The sequence below is a fragment of the Daphnia magna genome, linkage group LG5 (genome assembly GCF_020631705.1).
Source record: "Daphnia magna isolate NIES linkage group LG5, ASM2063170v1.1, whole genome shotgun sequence".
Lineage (NCBI taxonomy): Eukaryota > Metazoa > Arthropoda > Branchiopoda > Diplostraca > Daphniidae > Daphnia > Daphnia magna.
The window spans coordinates 9,654,231-9,664,870 of NC_059186.1; the positions used below are offsets into that span (position 1 = coordinate 9,654,231).

A 10,640-nucleotide genomic window follows, 5' to 3' on the forward strand; every position below is an offset into this window, starting at 1 on the left:
AAACTTTTTTGTTTGGTGGGGTTGTTAGTTTTTTGTTTTAGATTTCAACACACACAAAAAAAAAGAGAGAGATGCCCTGCAATCATCATTTCCTCTCTTTTATGTACGAGAGCTGAACTTTTTAATACATATCTATACGTATTTGATTTGATCCACTCATTAACCAACAAATAAATAAGGGCGAATCAAGTGGAGGGGAAAAGGGCGCGGTTAATCTCATTATTATACGCGTCGTAGTCTCACAATAATAACAATACCAAACGACCATCCCTTCCCCCGTGTTCCAGCAAAAAAAAAAAAAGAGTATCGTATCAAATGCTTTTCTCTCAACAACAAAAAATTCGTACTACCCTAACGGTTGACGTCATCCCAATTTTCATCCTTCACTTATTCAAGAGGATAAAATAATCAATATTCAAAAACAAAACAAAAATTGGGTAAAAATCGTTAAATTAAAATAAAAAAAAATGAACTTTCGTTCGTGAAAAAAACAAAAACAAAATATGGTGAACCCTACAGGAACTGGTGGCTTTTACATTGAAGGCGTAGTGCCTTAAACACATCAGCTCCATCACACCTGATATCCGAGTGTGTTTACAGAACCTATTGGCCTTTAAGAGGACGATGACGTTGCCTAGGAAGCTCATCTCTCTGGAGAATGTTCTCTCCCGCCTGGATTGTGTACGTCGTTCTCCTTTTCTTAGCACGGCAACAGCTTCAGCAGAGCAAACCGCAATCGTTTTATCCTCCCGTTCTTCCCATAATCTTTAGGCAACGCTGCCAGAAAGAAAAACTCGCAAGCAAAAAAAATAAAAGAAGAAGTTTTGACATTTTTCCTTCTCTTGTTTTACTTGATGATGTTTCTATAGGAAAAAAAAAAAAATAAGGCAACTTAAGCTCAATTAACTTTCAGGCTCCTCCCTCCCTCCCAGTGTGTTTCCTTCAGGAAAAAGAGAGAGAGAGAGAGAGAGAGACACCGTTCATTATGGAACAATCCAATAAACCGTCGTTCATTTAGAAAAAGAGCCGGCAAAGGAACAGAACAGGCCTCACGGGGCTATAATAGCTACTTGGGTCAATCGATACAACCCACCACCAGACTCGATACGAAATGTTGTCCGTGTGTAAACCAAACGGGATGGTGCTATTATTAATCCCGCGTGAGAGAAAACGATATCAAGTCATAAAAACAAAAAAATGATTTGAAAAATAGCGAAAAATTACTCCCGACAGATGGATCCCGCAAAACACAATCTTTGCCAGGGAGCTGCGGTAAAATGAGAGAAATTCGAATAGGTACGAATAGGGTTTGCGAGTGTCAGTTTATTTGTTTTAAATAAAAACATAAACCAAAACGACTAGAAGTCTAGAATTCTTCAAAATCACATTTGAATTCAGGTTTGATTGCTGTATATGATCTGTGGAATGCACATAAATCAGCCATTAATACTATTACGCCATCTGTTCCTTTAGCCAACTTATAGTTAACAGTGTTCGGATCGGTTTTGACAGGAATAGGCAGAGAGATCTCCATAGAGCCCTGAGGTTTTCTATCTATGTGTTGTCTATTGTTCTCTAGTTCCAATTTAAGGGCTATGATCTTGGGGTGTTCGACTGTCATAGTTTTTTTTTTAATGGCAGATGCAAATAAACCTTCAATGTCGAACATAACTTGAGGCCAGGTGTACGTAATGGTAGCAAACGTCGTTGCGGGCCCAGTGCCATCAAGAGTGAAGCGGATATCAGTGACACCACTAGGAAGCGTAACACAGATAGAGACTATCTCGGCTAATGAGTGATCCTTATAAACTGCCATCAGGACCGGCTGGTTCTGGTGAATTATCCTGCTATCCAAATCTTCTATTTCCTCGTTTAAGTCAGACTCTTGATCGTCACGGAGGCGTTTGCGAGAAACGATAAGAGAGCTGGTACTACTAGAGTTGGCCGAGTCCTCCAAACAACTCAGGGCAGACGATGAGCTTTTTTCGGAATTTTTTACTATAAAAAATATCTGAAAATATAATAATTGCTAAACAAATAGAGAATAATAAAATGTGGTATACATTCGAGGCCATGCAATTGCCTAAGCTGCCTGAAGTTGTTGTAAAAGACCGGCATGGTAAACTTGGCAAATTCTGGGTGAAACGAGAATGCAGCTTTTGCAGTGGTTGCTGGATCAATTTTTCCGTCTGCGAACATTTGACTAAGAATAGTGTGGGCTTTACACGGAGGATTGTGTTTCCACTGCGGCATTTTTTGCTCATTCTAAGCTTGAAATTAGCTATTAAAGAAATGAACACTGAGTGTGGCAAAAGACGTGACTTTCTTAAACAAAAATTATTGTCTGCTTTGTTGTGACAAGGTTGAATGATTTCTATTATTGGAAAATTTGCAAAATGTTTTTAAATGGTTAAATTAATTAATAATAGTTGTCGAAAAGTTGTTTTATGCAACATGCAATTGCCTTGACGATGTTTTGCCTTAAATTAAGCGTTCATATGGAATAACTTTTAAAAAAAGTAACTTATGCGGAACATTTCAAAAGTTTAAAAGATTTTAAAAGTCGAGATTTTCGGGATCTTTAAGATGCTAATTTGTCTTCAATATTGTTTAAATAATGGAAATTTCTTTATAAAGCTGTTGTAGACATGAATCTGCGGCTATGTGCAGTGAAAAAACTAATAAACCTGCCTTGCGGTGAAAAAATTAGTGGATTGAATGTTAAAAAATTTGAGCTTTTCTTCAAATATTTGAACATTCAATCCACTAATTTTTTCACCACAAGGAAGGTTTATTAGTTTTTTCACTGCACATAGCCGCAGATTCATGTCTACAACAGCTTTAAAAAGAAATTTCCATTATTTAAACAATATTGAAGACAAATTAGCATCTTAAAGATCCTAAAAATCTCGACATTTTTAATCTTTTAAACTTTTGAAATGTTCCGCATAAGTTACTTTTTTAAAAGTTATTCCATATGAACGCTTAATTTAAGGCAAAACTCGTCAAGGCAATTTAATCATTCATAAAAGAATTTCTTGACACCCATTTTTAAATATTTTACAAATTCTCTAATTACACAAACAGTTCAACCCTGTCAAGCAGACGAAAATCTATTGGACTTAGTGATTTACTGGGTTTTCGGTCTTGTTTTTTTATACTTTTTCATACTAAAAAAAATGGCATCAGCTGAAACTTTCTGGCGGCTTGGCCATAATATTACTAAACATGACGTTGACGGTAGTATTGCTTTAGGCTATCGGAAATTCAGATCCTTTTTGGGACTTCCCCGAGTGTGTGTGCTGCTGCTTATGACAATTTATCTCATGTCCGTCCCATTAAATCGCGCCCAGAGCATCTTTTATGGACATTATTGCATTTGAAGCATTATGCTACTGAACACATAAGTTCTGCTCTAGTTGGAGTGTCGGAAAAAACATTTCGGAAGTGGTGCCATATTTTCATTCGCCTTCTCGCAAAAATGCCAGTGGTAGGAGACAACATTAATTTCTTTGGGGTTTATATATAATGCTAATTTGTTTTCATTCATAGATTGAATGGGAGAATCGTTTCCATAGAGCCCTTAAAGGCTCCAACATTCTGGTATCTATTGATGGAGTAGATTTCAGAATCATGGAGCCATCGCCATTCAACCCCAAATGGTACTCACATAAATTTCATGGTCCCGGTCTTAGATACGAACTAGCCATTTGTATCCGAACCGGAGACATTGTTTGGGCTTACGGTGGACTTCCCTGTGGCGAATGGTCAGATCTTAGGCTAGCCCGAGATGTCTTTATTTTCGGTCTTAGAGAAGGAGAGAAAGCCATTGCCGATCGCGGTTACAACGACCCAAACTTTTTTGATTTCCCTAACGGAAACAATGATGGGAAGAAAAAACAGGTTTTAGCAAGGCACGAAACCTTGAACCGACGATTAAAGCAATTTGACTGCTTACAACAAAGATTCCGCCATGATCTGTATTTGCATCCCCTTTATTTCCATTCTGTAGTAAATCTAACGCAAATGATGATTGATCATGGTGAAACATTGTACTCAGTTGACTTTTAAATTTTGATACGCAAAATAAATCTCAATCTCATTTTGATAAAAATGTACTTCTGTGTACTCTTTTGGTGTACATTTAAGAATTCATCAAAGTTAAACTAAACGAGGTAACATCTTGTAAAACTCGCATTTTACCGCTGCTCCCAGACAAATCGTTCGCCTTCCTGGGCAGAAGATGATAAAAAAAAAAAAAAAAATGGAAAACCAGGAAAGAATTGCTGATCTATTGTGTTTTGAGAGGGGGTGAGTGGGGGCGCAATGTCTTGGTGAAGGATACAAACAAGCCAACCAACAAAAAAGAAACGAGGTCAATTCAATCAGAGGAAAGGCGGATCACGTTCGATGGAGTACCACGTAAAAAATATAAAAAAGCAAAAATTGGTAAATATCGTCCGCACACGCACACACACAATGTGAAGAATTTTACCCCTTGGCCTGTTTGTTTATTTCATTATTTCCATCTTTGTTACGAGTTTCATGATCGAGGATGTTGTATTTCATTTGATTCGGCAAGTGGAAAGGACAAGGAAAGAAATGAAAACAATCAACAGAACAAAACAAAAAAAGAAAGAAAAATTCTCGTTTGTGATTCATTTCACGCTAGGTTGAGTCTCTACGTTGGACAAACTCAACAATAATTTAAGAGAATAGTGGGGGGAGGAACCCAAAAAAGAATACTTTGTATGTTTGACTGTTTCTACACGACCGAAGGGCGGAATATTTTAATCGGCAATTCCAGTGAATTGAAAAATGCATTCAAACAACGTCCTCATACAAAGCCAAAGAATCATGTGCTGCCCTTTCGTATTTATATAGTCAACGCAGGCTATTTCTTTACAGAATGATTTGCATAGTCCTCCCCAGAAAAAAAAAAAAAAATGGGATGAAATAAAAGCCTCGGTTATCGCATGTTAAAAAAAAAATGAATCGCCCACCAGTTACTCCACCCTTCTAATTTTGTTGGACCTAAGGCCCCTCTTTTAAGTGATGAAAAAAAAACGAGCCCTTTTAAATTTGTAATTGAATAAATTCGGTGTGTAACGGCAAGATAATCTGAAACGATCCGAGCGTGGTAGATAGTAGTAGACATTTCATTCTCAAGAACTTTTCTCGCGGCTTAAAAAAAAAAAATCCGACCTCATTTTCTGAGCCATCAACTTTCACTCAAAGAGACGCGCATCTTTTTTTGTACTACACTATTCCATCACACAACTATAGATACATGTAATAAAAAGTAACTCATCCCCCGCTCTCTCTCTTTTATCGCATTTAGGCCTGCACCGATACCACACAAAGAAAGAGGCCTATATATATACATATGGGGTTCTTTTTCTCTGCACATTAATCCCGTCCAGGGCTGCCCTCCACCCCCTTGTGATTATCTCAAAAGTTTAGCGATCTGGACAGACGTGGAGCCAAAAAAAAAAAAAAAACAAATAAGAGAAAAGACCTTTTTCCTCGTAGTCTGGAGAGTATAGGAGGATTGCAAGTCGAGTGCTATCATCATCATCGCCCAAGATAGAAGGACAACAAAAAAAGAGGGACTCTTAGTAGCACAAGCTGCTAGAAGACCCGCCAGCAATTCCGCACGACCGCGTCTCCCGCGCCAACTCGAATATCAAAGTGCCTGTCCGCTTATTGCATATCTCGCTAAAGTTGCTCCATTTTTTTGTGTGTTATTGTTGCATCGTTTTTTTTTTAAATCGTCTTTGCCTGCCGAGTTTCTTTCACGGCCCTCTATTTTCAGCAAATCAACAAAATCTTATTAAAACATCTTGAAATCTAAAAAATGCTGGCGGTCTGCTCGACTCGACTTGATGGGAAATTGGGATATGAGATTTTCGTCTTCGAACGATTCAAAAATTCACGTCTGCATTGGGCATAGCAATGATGATGATGATGCGAAAGAAAGAAAAAAAAATCCATCTCCGGTTTTTTTCTTTCTTCACTTTTTCTTCATCAAAAAGAAAATTTGAAATTCCATCCCTTCCTTGTGGTGTCCCGGAAAAGTCGGTACATCATTCACATACTTTAACGGAGAAGGCTAAAGAGGAACGATCAAAGATGGGGGCGTTCTTCGTCGGCTGTCACTGACAGCAGTTTTCGTGCTACACTGACACGTTCATACTTTTTTTTTTTTATCTTGACGCATGTTGCCATATACTTTTTCCGCTTTCATTACTTTCCTACTTCAGAAATAGTAAGGGGAAAAAAAAAAAAAAGTTCAAATGAGTGAGGGAAAAAAAAAATTTGAATATTTTTCATGGAACACTTACAGGTGCGAATTTCAAGGTGGGACGAAAAATGGCTGCAATCCATGATTGTGTAAAATTCAATTAAGATTTTCTTCTCGGGGGGGTAACCAAAAAAGGGAGGCACATTTTGAAGGGAAAGTTGAAGCAAGTCTTTGAATAGTTTGCAATTTTATCCAACTTTTAGATAAACAAAAGTCGAGGTGAAAAACAAAACAAGTCGACAAGGAAAGTTTGACAAATGTTAGAGAAGCCTTGAGAAGGATTCAAAAGGAACTGAAACGCAATCGAGATGAAAACCGGTTGCGAAAAAATGTCACATTCTTAAAAAAAAAGAAGAAAAGGGGGAGATAGTAGTTTGAAATGCAAAGTCCCTATTTTATTAAAGTTATCAATGCGATTGAAGACTTTCACCTAGACAATGTGGCGATCGATCGAAACGCTATTTTTAAAAAAATGGCGCCATAAAATTAAAACATACAACAGCTAGAGTTCCGTAGCTGGTGGGCGAGATCAGCTGGCAAAGTCTATCCCAACTGAGACCCAAAAATCCGACAATTGACGTCATACTCGAAGATGGCCCCAAAACCTTTATTCATAAGACACGATGAAACGAGAACACCTGTGACTCTTTAACAACCCCTTAAATTCATCGTAAACGGGGGCAAAAACTCTACTAAATCGATAAGCAAATCGCTTATATGCCTACATGAAAAACAACGACGATGAAAACAAAACAAAAAAAAGACAAAAAAACTCCCGATTTTTTAAAATATTTCATGAAACAATGAACTGCAAAAGCCTTGACAAAACGCGACAGCTTTGCTGGCTATGAAAATAGAAGCGTCTACAACGCTGATGCACAATATTGTAAGTTTAATAACGCACAACAAAACCATTTAATCCTGTCGCTATAGAAAATTGGCCTTTCAAGTCCTGGCGGCAGTCAAATACATAAGACCAAGGCGCCTTTATCCATAAAATAACTACGTAAGAAGGCAAGGGAAAAAATAAATATTTTTTTAACGACAGTTATTCGAGATGATGAGATACAACTCCGGACGAGGAAAGAAGTTGCCGATTAATGTCCAAAGTGATTGATACTTGAGCCGCAAGATGCTGCCGGTCCGCCACAGCTGATTTGATTTTGAAAAAAAAAATAATAATAAATAAAATAAAAAAATAATAATAATAATAACAAATCCCCCCACAAACAACAAGAGCAAAAAAAAAAAAATTGTCCGAGATGCTGAGAGAAATGAAAAAGCTCCCCCCAAACAAATGGACGAGTCCGCACGACATAAAGCACGCGTCCTATTAGTTTCATCGTGTTGGCACGTAGCTCGCACTACCGCTGTTCCGTGCATAAATCACGCGTGACGGTAATACCCAAGAGCTTTCTTTTTTTTTCTTTCTATATCCTGCCCGAAAAAAAAAACAAAAAAACAAAATTACATATGAAAATAAAGAACAGAAGAAAAACAGTTCTTCTTTTCATTTCAAAATAATTTTGCGGAATGCCTGCACTCACACACACAAAAAACAATTTCGTGAACTTTTATTGATCGCTCTCGTGATGATACGAGTTAGGGCATTAAGCAAAAAAAAAATAATAAGATGAACTTTATTCGCAAACTTTGTTCAAGAGGCTTGAATCCCCCCCTTGAAAAGTCTGCCCTCAATGCCCTTCCGGGGGGCCTTGTGTTAGTATAAACGTACCGGTTGGAAACACGCCCCCAATTGAATCCCTTCGTTCTCATAGACTTTGCCACAAAACATTACAGAGCCTCTCTGCTTAATGACTTTTATTATTTTTTTTTTCTTTTGACTTGACTTGATTCAATTACAGAGTATGTAGAACTTCCAATGATCTATAGACGTTGTATTTCCTCTCTTTCGCTATTTCTTCAGTTGTACGTCGGCAAGGGAGACAATATCTCGTATTTTAAGGTCCTTTTTTTTTTTTTTCGGCAGCTCAACTTTCTCTAGAGGATTGCCTAACGGGGGGGGCTCACAAAAAGTGGTGTGTGTGTGTGTGTGTGTGTGTGTGAAAGTATATATATATAGTGTTGCTTTTCCGTCTCGTCTAAACGTAGGCACTTTCTTCCGGCGCTATCTGACATCACTTTGCCTCGCAGCCCGAGACATACAGAGCGAAGACACCATCCATTCTGCTTTGCTGGCGGGTGGTGCCCCCCCCCCCTCTCTTGCCTATTCCAAAGGGATTCCAACAGCCATAACACGAAGCTCTATATAATATACCTTTGCCTGTCTCTCTATCAAGCATCAATATATATGTACATGATTCCCAATTCTATAGAGGAAAGAAAATATACGAAGGCAGATCTATAGAACAAGAGTGAGAAAGAAAAAAAAAACAGCTCTTAACTAAATCACCTTTTTTCAAGCGCTTGGCATTATCCGTTTTGGTGGGGGAGGGGGAAGAGACTTGCGGGGATGTTACCACCAAACGATCGATATTATATATATATATTTTTTTTTTTTCAATAATGGGTGCTCACATACACACACACAAACTCTGAGGCCTATTACCATGTCGAAAAAAGAAACAAAAATTGCAGCTAAGAGCAAAGTTTTTTTAAAGCCTTTACAATTTCCGGCTTGGAAATTGTAAAGGCCAATGGGAAATCAAATAAAAAAAAAAAAAAAAGACTGACAATAACCGAAAAATGAACATCATTCGTCTTCAGGTAGATTGAGATTAGAAAACTTGATGATAGGTATCCACCGGAAGTGCATACCCACCATCTAATAGCTCAAGGGACTTCAATGTTGAAAAATTAGATCGATGGCCAAGTAAAATATTCAAAAAAAAAATATATTCATTTCTTGTAGGAGAAAACAAAAGAAAGGGCTGTATTATATACAGCATCTCGTACCCATCGTTAAACAGGGTCAACAACAAATGTTTGAAGTTTAAAAAAGAAAGACACAAAATGTCCGGCACTTGCACAATTTTCGTTTGGACTGTAGGGACCCATCCACCTCGCGACTACCACAGAATAACAAAGGGACAGCCGTACACAAATTGTTGATTCCATTTTTAAATGGATGTAGTGGCACTCTTAAGAAGATAAGATGCTTTTTGCATGACCAGCCGAAAAATAATAAACATCAAATTGTTTCGAGATGGTATGAGATCAAAGCGCTGCGTCTTTCGCATCAGTTAAAGGGGACGTGAGAAATACAAGGCGCGCCAGGGAATATTCCGAAACAAAAAAGACATTTTAAAGCAAAAAAAAAAAAAATAAAAAATTTCACGAAATAAAAAACAAAAATTGGAATACGGATATGAGACATCAGTCTAGTCGGATATTGGATATATGGAGCGCTCAAAAGCCATTGCGGAAGAGGGGGAAAAAATCGGAGGGAGGGTGGCTGGAAAGACCTGCTGTGATATGCAATTCTCAAAGCGAAAGTACGCAAGCAGTGAACCCCTCCCGAAAAAGAAAAAACGAGTACTCCGCCAACAAAGCGTGTCTTCATGCATTTCACATGCTATGCGCCATCAGCGAGACGGTGCAAGTCTCGCATAAATCTTTAAAAAAAAAAATGAAAATTTCCTTTTACTTTACATGTGTAAGCGTTGTCATATTGAAAAGAAGAAAAAAAAACTTGTCCCTTCAAAAGAAAAACAGCAGCAAAAAAGAGAAAAGGTGTACGTAGAACTCGACATCTGATTGGTGGGGAATTATAATACTAAGTGGGTGCGATATATTCAGACGGAAGAGGGTTTCCGGCGTGAGATGAAGCGATAAGCACGACATGTTTTTTTTTTCTCCCCCTTTTCCCCAATACCATCATTGATTTTCGTGTTATTTTACTGACATTTTACCTTTCAAAAAAGAAAAAATTAAGATCTCCTACACTGGGGAGTCTACTTGACAGCGGGAAAAACATCAGCCAGGATTTAAAAATAAAACCGCAAAAAAGGTATATTGATTAACTTTTTCCTGGCATTTCCTAGTAGACGAAACAAGTCGTGTTTATTTTTTATTTTGCCGCCATTTCAGAGAGCCCAGAGCGCGCCATGTCAGCCAGTAACGAGCGTGGCGTATAAATGGCAACAGTGTAATGTCTCTTTTACGCGCCAATAAAAAAGAAAGAAAAACGTCACACTTTTTGTCGTAAAAAAACAGGGGGGAAGTCATCAAAAATGTATAACTGCCTCCAATAGAAAATGAAATCAAGAGAGAGCGAAAAGTTGGTAGATTTAGGAGATCTTTTAACGTTGACAGACGGGTTTTTACTAGGCGATAGAAAATAAAACGTGCACATCATTTTTTAGATATACAACGT

General features: G+C 37.8%; 2 pseudogenes; one reads left to right on the top strand and one right to left on the bottom strand.

Annotated features, from left to right (window-relative positions):
* Positions 1-1,303: 1,303 nt before the first annotated feature.
* LOC123472441 lies at positions 1,304-2,363 on the bottom strand (annotated as a pseudogene).
* A 793-nt stretch (positions 2,364-3,156) lies between these two features.
* On the top strand, positions 3,157-4,118 carry LOC123472440 (annotated as a pseudogene).
* Positions 4,119-10,640: the final 6,522 nt, after the last annotated feature.